Source organism: Apis florea, unplaced genomic scaffold (genome assembly GCF_048593485.1).
Source record: "Apis florea isolate Af1SG1 unplaced genomic scaffold, ASM4859348v1 contig_3203_pilon, whole genome shotgun sequence".
In the NCBI taxonomy this organism is placed as follows: Eukaryota; Metazoa; Arthropoda; class Insecta; order Hymenoptera; family Apidae; genus Apis; species Apis florea.
The window spans coordinates 3,781,343-3,796,169 of record NW_028256723.1 but is presented as its reverse complement, the minus strand read 5'-3'; the positions used below and the strand labels follow the sequence as shown (position 1 = coordinate 3,796,169).

The 14,827-nt window shown below is 36.3% G+C and overlaps 1 protein-coding gene and 1 long non-coding RNA gene across 9 annotated transcripts in view; both read right to left on the bottom strand.

Moving 5' to 3' along the window:
- The window catches only part of kug (FAT atypical cadherin kugelei), a 493,364-nt gene that overhangs the window by 112,507 nt on the left and 366,030 nt on the right, over nt 1-14,827 (bottom strand). The window lies entirely within an intron of this gene.
- The window catches only part of LOC147657147 (uncharacterized), a 105,641-nt gene continuing 92,861 nt past the window's right edge, over nt 2,048-14,827 (bottom strand). Inside the window, exon 4 of the long non-coding RNA XR_015292934.1 lies at nt 2,048-2,171. This is a non-coding gene — a long non-coding RNA (uncharacterized LOC147657147). The remainder of the gene's footprint in view (nt 2,172-14,827) is intronic.

Sequence of the window (14,827 nt, the reverse complement as noted above, 5' to 3'; positions counted from 1 at the left end):
GTTAAATATATATGGCAATTAAAAATGAATGATACGAAAAAATAATAATAATAATAATTATATGCGTAAGAGTATCGAATCAATAGGTTATGTGTATATTTCTTTGTGCGTGTCAAAAAATTCGTGAGATTATTTTAGAAAGATGGAATTAAAGATTTACTATTATAATACCAAGAGAGAAACACAAATAAAGTAATATAAAATCGTTTAAATTGATTTCTGGTTAAACGAGAATCATATCGCGGAACGTATATGGAATGAATTGTAAGAAAAATTTTCCGATAGAAGGATTTTTTGTATCGTCCATCAATATAAGAAAAGTAGTATATTCGCATACGGATATTCGGTTGATTACAATTGATCGCAACTGAGTTTTCTTGAAAATACGATCCCATTCTTTCTACGCGTCTTTATACGCGATACGGCTATCCATTTCCATTATACTCTCGACATTTCCTGAAAGATCGTGAGTCAAAACTATTCAATGAATTTACAGCTAACAAAAATCTAAAGCCTTAAATATCACACATACTTGCTCTAAGAAAATGAGAAAATACGAGGAAAGCAAATCTAAGAAAAATAAAAAAATATAAGAAAGAAAAGGAAAAAATTGAGGAATTAAAGTTAGAAATACACGTATAAAAGAAATATAGCGAATTATTAGGTTATGAATCTTCACAATTCTCTGTTTAACTAACATAGAAAATCTTTTGGTAAACAAGTTGAAAACGAGAAATTTTATTTGCATCACGTGAAGATTCACCATGATGAATTTTTGATGAAAGAACCCCGTGGAACGATGATGGCTTGCGTTTAATTAAATTGTTTTAATTAATTCGACGTTTAATTAAAAACGTATTACGGTGAAATTGCACTCTTAAGAAAACGCGTTAAATAAAGGTTTATAGTTCATAGATAATATAGTGTAGGCTTTTCTACATAAAGTTATTAGAATGTTTATAATATATTTTGGATTTATATTCGGTTTTGCTATTTCTTAACATTAATTAACATTTAAGTCTACTTCTTATTATATTCTGTTTCTCCACATAATAATTTAAAATTCCATCTCTGTGTAATACTACGTCGCTAAATATTTTTAATCTCGTCTCTTTCGTATTTAAAATATAAAAATGTTATATTTAATTATATGTTATTATCAATGTAAATTGTGTTTCGTTATTAATATAAAGATAGAAATTTTTTTTTTAAAATAATATTAATTTACAAATGTATAAAATTAATGATGATTATATCGATAATTTCATGATCGCTTTAATTCGCGAGTTCAACACGCGATATTAATTTCAATAACGATCTCGCCTCAAAATTTTCGCATCGAGAATCGTATTTACACAGATGATAAAATTTAACGATTGGCGATCATTAAATTATATCCTCGAAAAGAAATGATAACTGATGCACAGGATATTACACGAAATTTTATTCACGCGAGAAAAAGAATAATTCCGTTAAAGCCTCGTCCATTGTAAACCGCCATTTCGCTTAAATCGTGATTATAATATAAAAGCCTCGGATTGCGATGTAAGCTAGAATCCGCGATTATTTCAATTTCCGGATTAAATGAAATTTTATCTCGGCGTGTATGGAATCACATTCACGAAATATCGCGAATACACGGGATATATATATATATATACTCTCTAATGGACACGAAAAAAATAATAAAACTGAGATGAAAAAATATCCTTCGTCCACGGTATCGTGTTAACGTTTCCGGTTTCATGAAACGAGATCTCTCGATAGTTTATCTTCCCTCGCAAACGAAAAATTTCATTGAAAACTGACGGATGGTGTGGTTCGACGTTGGAGGAATATTTTACACACTCGATAAAGATGAATTTAATTTTGTTAATAAAAATTAAAATTTTGGTTCGGATGTACATTTTATATATTTTCTTTTTCTTTCTTTCTTTCTTTTTCGACCAAAGAAAATTGGTTGAAAGGGGCGGGGTTTAAGGAGGATTATGAATTAGAGAAATTGCAAACATCCTCCGAGTAAATTTTATTATCATCATGGAGATGCTTAATCTTTATTTTCACGACTGTGTCTAATCTTAAATCTAAAGTAGAATTCACCGCTCTTCCTAAGAGTGTACAGCTTAGCTGATTCAGTAGTTAGAAATCCTTGGAGGACCGTGAACTCGTCCCTGAAATGGTACCAACTAAGATTAATATTTAAGAAATGATCCTTTGAATTTACGCGAGATAGAATTATACATAAGCTTCTTAGTTTTCATTATAAAATTTTAATCCCTTAACGCTTAAATAAATAATATTTTCCAATCTTTGGTAATCCCTCTTTCGTTTTATTAATAATTTATACGCATCACCTTTCCAAATATTGAAATATTGCACATATTATTCGCAACATTTGATAAATTGAATACGGATAAAATTTGCTCGCACAGAATCAAAATAATAATTCATGTCACAACATGCATATAAATCTCGATGTTGTAAATCAAATTTGAAAAATTTATATCTGATGCATAAAATTACTAGAAATATCATACGGAAGTAGTTTAGGTTAGATTCCCAGTAATTTCCCTATAAAACCTGTCCCTAGTAATTTTTTATCGCGCGCACCATCGAAACCTGATTGAAATCTCCCGCGAGAGAGGTCGCATCGGTCCTTCAACGCCGTTCATTTTATCGTTCAAGATCACTTTCACTGCCCATTACCAACGAAATACCACGATAATGCTCGATTCTCCGTCCAAGCCAGAAAACTATCCCCTATTTTTCCCCCTCTCCCATCCTCTCTCAGCGTATCGGGTTTCAAGGATCTGCCAAAGCGTATAAGTAGTTTCGGAAGGAGATACTCGAGAAAATTATAGATATGAAGGCGGTTGCGCGAGTGCTCCGCACACGCCCTCTCGTGTCGTACTTTCGAAGCATCGTGCCTCATAACACAACGAACGCGTGCGCTCGTTTTTGGATTTTTCGTTTTCGAATTATTGGATATTTACCAAAAGCGCTTTGGTCGACACCGCACGCCGTGGTTCCGTGACGGCCAATCATTTTTGCCAACTATGCGCCACGAGCAGCGCCACTAGCGTTGCGCTTTTTAAAACGAATTTTTTTCTTTTTTGCCGGCCTGTCTCGTTGCAAATTAACCAGGCTTTCGAATGCAAAACAGTTTCGAGGAAAGCAGGTGAATTTCTCCCCGGAACGATCGATTTTGTTCCTTTTTTCTGGCCAACCGTGTAATGGGTTCGCTTCACGAAATTGAGGAATTGGGTCTAACGATGATGAACCTCAGAGGGAGCAGCAGGTGTACTTTAAACCTGTTTTTGGATTTATTTCTCCTGGTTCTTATAATATATTAATTAAAACGCGTTTCAAGAGAATTGTTATTTTTTTTATTTTAAGTGTGGCACAGTTTCATCATTCTTCAAACTTATCATCATATCGAATGTAAATTTTAAATTGTAAATTGGAAAAAATGAACTTGCACACTCGAGTTAGAAACTGTAGAGCTGTAATAAAATGGGTGGGACTGCGATACGTTTCATATGCGTCATTTTCATAATCTGATACCAACATCGCATTTATTATTAATGGAATGGTATATTATACAATATATGTATTGAAATTAATTGCGGAAATGATAAAAGGATGAAATGACCGGGTACATTAATGCGATAAAAACTCGAATAGCGGTCTACCATTATCCATTTCCTTCAATTCCTCGCAATTAGATTTTAGATAGAATCTGATAATTTCTGCTAATAGAATCTTGATCACTCGCATCTTAATCTAATTTTCTGATTAAGAGAATTAAACGTTATTCGATGCTTACAATTATTTAACCTAGTCATTCAAGCTAGTAATTCTTTTCTCAACCCTTTCATCGCCAATAACAATTCCCAAACGAATATAATCTTTCAATTACCAAAATTTTACTATTGATATAACATTTTAAAAAAATATTACTCTACACGAGTTTTCTCTTTTCTTTCAAACCTTCCAATTAAAATCGTAATAAAACAATTCTGACACATCCATATCGACTTTTTACACGAAACTTGTTTTTAAATTTACGAAACATTACTTTACACAATCCTTCCTTCGCAAAGCTTCCCAATTTACCTGATAAAGCAATCGATTCACAGTCATTTTCCTTCCAATGGAGGAGAGTTTAAAAGCACGAAGGATGAAGGATGACGAAATTAGAAAAAAGAAATATGACGGCTACGAAAACGCGAGAATTGGCCTACAAATCCTTTCCGAGGAGGCATAATCAATGGCTGGCGATCGCTCGCGTGCAACTTCTGTCCACGAGATAACCACGTGATTAAATTCACGTGTATCGTTCGAGAAAAAAAAAATGGCGGGGGGAAAAAGGGGAGAGGAACACGAAACATAAAAATTCTGATTTAATTATGAGGGGGGCAACACGTGAATCGACAAGATCTGTTTAATTAAACTTAATTAAATTAATAAACAGGCGACAGAAATCTTTCGCGACTTATCACGCGATACTTCAACACGGACAATTATTATAAGGAAAAAAAGGAATGAAGGAAATCTTGATGTTTTATTTCTTATCATTGGCAATTGCGGTAAAATGAACGAAACAAGTGGAGAGCAACGATCAACGAATGGAGAAATATATAAGTTTACACGATCCCATCCTTTCTCACGATCAATTTGAGCGCAACACGTTGTATTTTTCGACGAGTGAATCGATCAACTTTGGTCTGTTTGCGTTGGCTAGTGATGTTTATTTTGTAATCGAATATACATCTCGATAAAATGGATTAAAATAAGATAAAAACTAGGGGAAACTAGCGGTGAAAAATTGTATAGTGGGCAAACTTTGCGGGCGAAATGAAAAAAAAAAAAAAAAATTTGTATTTATTCGGGAAAATATTACAAGTAAAATATTTGCGTTCGATAGTGATATTTATCTTGTAATTGGGAGTACGTTTATTCGAGTGAAATTTGTTGAAATAATAGAGAATCGATAGAGGGACGAGTAGAGGTAAAAATTGGCCAATTTTTGTTGAATTTTGATAGGGGCGAAAAATTTATACAAGAAGGCGCCTTGTACAATTATTTATTTGAGAGAGGGGATATTGAATTTGCATTCGTGTTTATTTTATAATTTATCTCGATAAATTTGATTGAAATAGAATCGAAGTAATAAAAAAGTGGTAGAAAAATCGATCATCGATGTTGACCTTTGAAGGCAATATAAAAACAAAAAAAAAAAAAAAAAAATTCGTGCAAAGAGATTGTGTCGCACGATTATTTATCCGAGAAGATATTGGATATTTGCATTGGGCACCAGTGATATTTATTTCATGCAATTTCATCCCGATAAAATTTATCAAAAATAATAAAAAAAAAAAAAAAAAAAAAGAAAGAAAGAAAAAATAGAATCGAGGGATTAAATGATAAAAGTCGGCCAATCTCGAAGTTTGCACGGGAAGGGAAAAGTTTGTACAAAGATTTGTTATGTAATTATTTATCCGGAAAAGTATTTATTTAACTGATATCAACATTTGTCTTTATCCGAGGATAAACTCGAGGCAGACCACCAGCCACCATGTTGACAAGGATAATGAATCATCGTTCCAGAGTTGCTAAATAAACGTTTACCAACGAGTACTACCAACGGTTAATCCGCGAAACGAGAGCAGAAACAGGAAGACATAAAACGGGTAAATATAATATGCAGGGAATCGTAAAAACATCCGGATGATTGGGGGGTATATGTAATTATGTATCAAAACAGTTATCGTAAATATCAGGATCAAATTCATTATTAGATGATTTTATATCGAAAAATATAATTCGCAAGATTAATTTTTAATTCAACTTTGATTATCGGTCGAAAGAAATGAATAAACGGGACATTCGAGTTTTTTCATCAAATTTTTAGAAATTAATGTTGTTAACTGGAACGTACAATTACATATCTTCGTCTTATCTTTTATCGTACAAATTGAAATGGGCAAGTTGAAAATCCAAGGGGACAGGTTCAAAGCGTTCAAACGAGAGAACAACGAGACGGATCTTTTGTACCAGTGCATCTCCAAGAACGTGCTCTAGAAGTGAAGTGCTCTTGAAGATTCAGGTCTTTTTATAGCCGATTTGTCGAGAATCTATCTTATCAAAATGCATCATTCACGCTTTATGAAGTCATTTTCATATCCGAGTATAAAATACACGCTGGATTTTTTCCAACGAGTTAATCCTATCACCACATCTCGGTTGATCTAAAAATCTTATCTTAACGATTCGATTCATTGAAATATTAAATCGCACAATTGTTACATCATCGCGTTAAACAAAATCCAGGATGAAAATTTTCAAAAAATCTAATCATTTAATCGATCGAAATATAAAACTGCATAATTACAACATTATCTGCACGTTGACACATTCGTCAGCCAGCGTGATTTCGTTGAGCTCTTCACGGGGCCCAAATGTTACTGTCGGAAAGCCGTAAGAACGTAAAGTAATTTTAATATTTTTATATATATCTTAATATAAAATTTAGTTGGGATATATTTATATATACCAGTTCTTAGTTTTCGTTAACTAATTCTGAAATACCGATTCTGAATTAGTTGTTTTCAATGCCTCTACTTCTATTTCTCCCTACTTCGTTCGTTTCAATTTTAAGGTTTTTTAAGTCAATTTATTTCGGTCTGAATATAAGCCTCTAATTGGCAATTTCAACTCACTTTCTATATTATCGGTGGTAATAATACTCTTCTATGTTACTATATACGGTATAATTTTAGATTTAAAATTGTATAAAAATGGAGAGCGATTCGCTAACAAATCATACTTGTCTTTCTTTTCTGTTTCTATTATTCTTAAATTCTATGATTCCAAAGTATATTTTATATTTATATTTCACTGCTTATTCCATTAAGTTTCTTTTAAAATTCCGCTTTAACTCTCTTTGCATTCATATTTCGCCATATAATCGCTATCCTATATTTTATTATATATATTTATATTATTAAATATATACGTAATGTAACATTCTAGAGGGCTATTCATACTTGATCGATAACCTTTTTAAATATAAATACAAATGTAAATGATTAAAATCTTATTATTCTTGAAGAAGGAAGCGTCACCCATATACGGATGATGTGGCGACGTGTTAAAGGATCTACATCCAATAAAGATCGAAATTTTATTCCAACAGTTAAAAAATAATGCCAGAGAATTTCCCAAAAATAGAAGAATACGCTCCAACGATCGAATAATCGCGGCAACAACGTTCCACTTCGTGCAGAACACGCGTAGTATCCATCAATCCCGGCAAGCACGCGTCCCGAATCCGCCCATCGATCAAACGACAGTCCGGCGCCAGGTGGAAATCTGTGAAAAAACCCCTTGTTTCGCCCGAGCGGGTCTAGAAGAAGAGAGCACAGAGGCGTTTCCAGTCCATTTGATCGACGCCGGGTGTTCGACGATGCGCGAGAAAAAAAAAAGGGGAGGGGCACGCAGCCGCCACGAGATTAAAAGTCGATCCATCCGAGGCCATTGTCCGCCGACCTTTCACCCCTTTCCCCTTTCACCGACCTTCCAAGTCGCGACAATATCGAGCTGAGCCAACCTGCCTGGACAAACTGTCAACGTCCGTCTTCCCTCGATGGACGGTGTCCATCCGTGGAGGAGAAATCCTCTCTTTTGTGGCCGCGGCTCACCTTGGCCAACGCCAAGGGACGTGTCTGACGGCCGATCGATAACAGGCCGCGTCGATCCCCGTGTTATCTCGTCTTGGGATCGATCTCGAGCGGATTAGAAAGCGGCGACCGGTTTCGAGAAAGAAAGAGAGAGAGAGAGATCGAGGCTCGATAATGGTGTAGCGATGAATCGTGGATAAGAGAGAGGAGGCGTAATTTCTTTCGCACTCTTCCGCTTCGTAATTAACGTATTACAAAAATCTGTTTTAAATTTTCGGAAGAAAGCAAGGCGAATACAAATACAAACAGATTTTTAACCGATTCTCGAGTTAATCGGATTAGAAAGTTATTGGCTCTGGAAAGGATTCAATGGAGAAAAGGAAAGATAGCTGGTTGATCAAGCTCAAGAATTGGGGATGATCAAAGAGGCGGGATAGAAAATAAAATAAAATAAAAGTACAACATCTGCCGCAAAAATCCATCCATTGAAAATCTATTACCGCCAATACCCGTCCAGCCCATCAACTGCTCCCTACCATCCCTATACATCGTGGACCGAATTAATAACCGCTCGATAATAACCGATCCTCGTGATCGGCCACGGGCGTACGTGCGTGGTCCGCTTAATTAACAGGTTTTTTTTATCCCGCTTTTATCCCAGGCGGGAATAAAAGGAGGGGCAGAGGGTGGGAGAGGAAGGAAAAAAAGAGGGAAGGAAAGGTGGTCGGTCGAACAACGAGCGATCGAGTTAATTGCGGGGAAAGCGACGTGGACCGGTTTAATTGATTCGTCGGCGCATTCGTCGGTTTGTGCGCCGAATTTACAACAGCCGTACAAGGAGGAGACACGAGGAGAGCGAGTACGATAGCACTCGAGACGGCTACCTGTATTTCACTGTCGGTTACGACACATGACAGGCCACCAGGGCGAATTATTCCGCGGGATTAAGGCGGGCCAACCGAGCGACATGCTGAGAGACACCGTAATTGGATATACCGGGATCGCTTGGGAGCTAATCAGAATTAGTCGCTTTGACTGTGCCAGTCCTAAGCTCTCCTTCTCTCTCTCTGACGCGTGACGAATAGGCTCTCGAGACGTGTTCGAGACGAGGCTATCTTCCACGACTTGGAAAATATGTTATGTCCAGTGTCGTCCACAAGCGTTTTCGTTAGCGTTTTCATCTTGTCGAGTTGGAGTGGAGATTTTTTTTTTTTTTTTTTTAAGGGAAGCTTTGATGCTTTTGAAGTTTGTCAATGAATGTAAACGTGCAAAAGATACATGATTTTCTAGATTTCTATAAAAATTTTTTGGTTTTGTATAAAGAAATCTAACGATCTTTCTTTTTTTATCGAGCGATGTTTATCATTTGTTAAGCTTAGTAAAGAATAAATGCTACGTGTTTTTAAACTTCTTCGTTACACTTCACATGGATCCAAAATCAACGGTGTATAATTGAATCGATGAATTCACAAACCGCGTCCTAATATAAACGCCTACGTTCGATGATATGAAACCGTGAAGAGAACTACAAGAACTGTGTAAAGTTTGCACAACTTTAATTCGTCATTAAACGATCGACTCGTGCATACCTATTTTCCGGCAAACGAACTGGAAAACGAGCGTAAAACGCAGGCAATTTTCACGCCCACGCCTGGCTACCATAAACGCGCGTGCCATACGATAATATCAGATCGATTTACAGGGGGATCTGTTGTATTTGTATTCTTTTCCCACGTTCATTATTCAGTGATCGGCGCAGTTCGAAAGTAGTTGGAAAACTCGCGCTTGAAATTAACGCCACCGTCCCCGTAAACGGCAATTTCAAATTTCCTGGGATCGTAAATCCCGCTCAACGTCGACGATGAATCGTGATTCAAACTCGTGTGAAATTAATTGCAGCTAAACTTGGTTTAAAATGGGGTAACCTTTTTTTTTCTTTCGAAGAATAAATGAATTCTCGTGCTTCATCATGAGATAATTGTCAATTAATAAATTACAAATTTTCTAAAATTGTACAAGAAAAAAAGAGTATCAAATTACTCGATATTGGAATTAAATTATTCTCGGAACTGAAACTCCATTATATGCGACGAACGTATAATATAAACAGGAAACTTCTTCTATCCAATTTAATTTCCATTTTGATTCTCACAATCAATCGCACATTCACATATTCGAGATATAAAAATTGCAAACGTAAAATCTATTATATTTTCGTATAAATATGTAAATACTGATTCAACAAAAACCAAGGAAATCTATAATAAATATAGCTTTCCTAATTATCACCATCTTGATATCTTTAGTCGATCACCAATTCAGTTCGAGAAATTTTCTTTCAACTTGAGATTACTGCGAATCAGGCGATATTATTAATTATTACTGTCTCTTATTGAGAAACCTCTTAATCCTCTTAATTGATTTCTAAAAGTCTGAGCCTTCACTGAAAAATCTAATTAACACTTCATTATGTACGTATAAAACAATATAACATCCTAATACAATAAGCATCTCCATCGTACGAGTCGAATATCACAATCAAAACGCGACAGTCAACTAATTTACTCGCTAAACTATCCGATTACCATCACCTTCGAGATCCATCTATCTCACAAATAATCAAACAATCGCATACGTGAATCACGACGATTCACCTCTTCGTGCCATCCCCTCTTCCCCTTTAATCGAAAGGACGAAGAGGAAACGTACACATCCTGGGAGAAGAAAGAAATCGAGTCCGACATAAAGATGTATTTATCTGATGAACCGATCATCGGAATCTTTATTACCGATCGATGGTATACGAGTGCGAGCATTGAATATATATATATATATATATATACACATCCAATTGGGAATCGCGATAACAAAGACCACCCTACGAACAGGCGTGATTCAATAAGGCTCAATCTGTCGTCCGTTAATCGAATTTGCTTTCGAGGGTCCCGATAAAAGGTCGAAGGCTTTTAAACGGCAAGAAGATGGTTGCTTCTCAAAAGGAGGGAGAACAGCCCCCCGAAATTAAAGTTGCGCGACAGTTCTTCCGCGTTTTAAATTTGATTTCCGCTATCGGTTTGTCCTCTGTCTGCCGTGATACGGATACGGAAGTACGGCATCGATGCTTCCATCGGGCGAACATCAAACGGATGATGATGCAAAGAGAGAAAAGGGGAAGAAAAGGAGGAGGAAATTCTTTGTATTGAAATAGAGGAAAGAGAGAGAGCTACGATTATGAAATGTTGGTTGCGATTCAAATATGCACAGAGGTATGGATATTTTCAATGGAAAATATCTATTAAATGCTTGAGAAATTTTTAATAATGGCGGGAGAGAAAAGATTCGAAATCTATTCCACATCGAAAAGTTTGATTAAAATTTTATTATTAAGAATTGTCGAACAAGTTAAAAAAAAAAAAAAACACGCGGATATTATTCTTTTGGCGAAATTAATCGTTGCTTCTTATCCAACAACATCTTTTATCTATTACATATTCCAGTTAATCAACGAACAAAAGAAAAGTTAAGAAAAAAAAAAAAAAAATTCGATCCTCCTTCAAAAATAAAAATGCTCGAGGATCCATCTCTGTTTCCATTTTCCATTCAATTCCAATCGAATCAACCTTTCATCAAACCCGAAACCTCGCCATATTTCTTTCTTTCGCATCTATTTCCAAACTTTCCAAAGAACTGGATGAAAGAACAGATAAAAAGAAAAAAAAAAATAAAACTTTAGGCCGCGTGTCTGACGTAGAAAGAAGGAGAAGTAACGTTCACGCGTGTAACGAGCTTGTCACACACTGTTGCTTAAGAGTTTCGCGTGTATCGGGATGGGGAGAAGCGTGAAAAATGATGAGGGCGCATAAAGGATATCGCCGAGCTCGCAAAACGCATGATCGATGATCGTTGGACGAAGATCCCTTTGCAAACCTACGAATAAGAGCTCGCGCGTCCTTGCGCCCTGGCTTGCCCTTTGACTCGTAACTTTCTCTCCTCTCTCTCTCTCTCTCTCTCTCTCTGCTATCTCGTCGAAATCTCGATTCGAGAGGCAGCCGTACGCGAGAAGTCGTTCAACTTCTTCCTTGGCTATCTTACATACAGGATAAAGAAGAGGAGGAGGGGAATAAGAAAGAAGAAGTAGAGATCTCCTCCTTTGAGAATGTTTACGAGTCACCACGCACAATCGGATGATAAATCGTGATGCGTTAACGGGAGAGGGTGTGGAGGGTTAACGAAGGAGGATTTTATTTCGCGAACTTTCTATAAAGGAAAGGTAGAAAGTTCGAGGATTCTTTTGTTATTCTCGAGCCGACGATTGGAATTCGAACATTATAATCGTAAAATAAATAATACGTTTGGAAAATAATATAGTTGTAGTTCGTTTCTGATTCGTTTTTGAAACTTATGCGTATTCGCGGAAAATGAATATTTATTAATTTATTTATACATTGATCTCTTCGTTTTCAAATTGATACAAAGATGTAAAGAATATAAAAGCGAGTAGATTGTAAATAGATCAGACTTTAGAGAGGAAATAAGGAAAATAAGGAAAGATTTATACTTTTAGAAAATGGATGGATACTCGTGTTGTTAGTGGTTGGTATCACAGTGCGATCTTGGTACAGATTTTTGATAGAAATGTTGTTTATAAAGGATAAAACTGACTGGTGTTTTGCCCACCGGTGGAACGATTACGCGCCACGTCAAAGCACGTAATGAAATATGGTAATTTTATGCTGCTCTTTGTACTCGCTCTGTTTAAAATGCTCCTCTTCTTGTTGATAGCACGGTCCCGGCGAATGCAATCCATAACATTTTCGCGAAATGAGATTCTCCATTCTCATTTACGAACTAATTAATAATAGTTGCTGTTTTTAAGATGCTGCTGTTTTTTTTCCCTCCCCTTTTTTTTTTCTAGTCAAGTTATCACACATATATATAAAATTTCTGAGCGTGATTTATAAGATTTTTTAAAAATATTTTCAAGTGTAGAGATTTTTATATCGTCACTTTTTGAAAATAATTTGAAAATAATAATTGTTAATGATTACAAATTAACTCGTTTAAAGAAAAGTGTTTTTTAACAGAAAAAAATATAAAATGTAATTTTTCCTTTGTTTCTTTCGCTTTAGAAAATTTAATTCTTAAGAAAATTAATCAAATGTTCCAATTTATATACAATAATAATCATTCTTCTTTTTTCCTTTTCAATCTCACTTTTTCAAAACTTTTTCAAATTCTAAAAAATGCTAAAAAGTATTTATCCAACAATTTATTTTCATTTATTCAGAATTCAAAAATATTCAGAAATATAACGAATCGATTCACTCGTTCTAACGCTCCAATCTTCCCCCACAATTCTAAAAAGATTCCTTCATCATTCTCCATCCAAAAAATATCCACGCACACGTCATATACTCGTAAATATCGACAATCGTCTTTCTTGAAAATTCCAAAAAATACTTGTTCGTCGTTAAAAATATTCATTCGTATCACGTCTCTCGCGTGCATCGATTTCAAAATTCAATAAATAACCTTCAACCTTGCCGAAAATTCTAAAAAGAAAAAAAAAGAAGAAAATATCTTGGTCGCTATTCATAAAGATATTCATCTCACGAATATCGACACGATTCGAAATCACGAATTTACTCTTGCTGCGCAATCTATGTCGTTAATAAAACAAATTGGAAGAGGATGGCCGTGGACAGAAGTTTTCTCGTTCTGAATCTGGTGAAAGGGGAAGAGAAGGCGTAACGAGAAAGACGTGCAACTTCTCAAAGGCCTTATTCCACGGGAAGATTCTCGAACGAAAACATCGTGCGACAGGCCAACGGAATAATTAATTGGCCCATTTGAAGCGCCCCTGCTGCAAATTTCATCCCTTCTTCGAGAGAGATCGCGTGTCTGCTCAAAAGAGAGAGAGAGAGAGAGAGAGAAGTTGCGGATAAGAGTTGTAATGAAAAACGGCGAATTCGAGGCATTGAATTGAAATGGACGCCTGGCCTCTAATGAAAACTTTCCTTCCGTCTTTTTTCCATTCGAGGGGCACAGCGTAATCAGCCCTGATTCGAAAGGATATCGCTAATTTGTTTGACGAGGCGAATTGGAAGGGTGGAATCGAACCAGATTCGAATCCTGAATGTAGATTTTTTACCCTCCCCTTTGTTCCTAGATTACTTCATTATTCGAAAGATCGTGGAAATTTGAAGAGACTCGAAACAACCGAGAATAATGAAAATTTGGAAATCGAACGAATAATAACTCCAATCGATGAAGAGATCAACTCTCAATCATCTTTATTTCATTTTAACTCGTGCAACAAACAACGATAGGTTTAATTATCATCCTACCAGTATTTTTCCTATTATTTTCGCTACTGAACGAAAGAGAATCATCCCAGAGTATACATCGAACAGACAGAGAAGACTTGTTCTTTCTTTCGAAGGCGGCCTTTCGATCGAGGCAAAGATTAAAGGAAAGAGGGGCTCGCGTCGTGTGAAACGGTTGTACGTACGTTTGGAAAGTTCGTTCGTTTGACTAATGCCAACGGGGATCCCCGCGATTTCCCAGGGAACTAGCCATCCCCATTCACGCGAAATAAATGAAGTTTCTTTCGTAAAGAGATAGCGGCTCTGAAGAGGCAAGGAGGAGTTCGTCGCTCGTTTGAACTTTAGTCGATTCTCGGTAAATAGGATAGAGGGTGGAAACCCCGTCGGCGCTCCTCTCTCCATTCATCTTTTTTTTTTTTTTTAAAGCAATAGCGCTGCAGCCAGCCCCTGAGAAAAAGAAGTCCGGTAATCGAAGCGACATTATTCAACGTCTAATCGATAGAACGTTCCACACAACGTTTCTGCAACGAAATTGTTTCCTCCGAACTCTTTTCCTCTCTCTCTCTCTCTGTCTCTCCTTTTGTTTTTTACTTGATGGCCAACGTGGCGAAGGGAAGAGAGGAGAGGATAGAGGAGGATGTTTCAGAGAGGTTCTCGCCAGATGGCGTAGGTGGAATTTGCAAAGGGGGAGGGTGTGATGAGAGGATGGTCAGTCTGGAGAAATGGAGAATCTTGTTTACCCGAACGGCAATGATTGGCGGGGTCCAATTTCTAAGGCGGCGACTCGCTTGCTTGCCCCAAGATTTGATTAACGGCTCG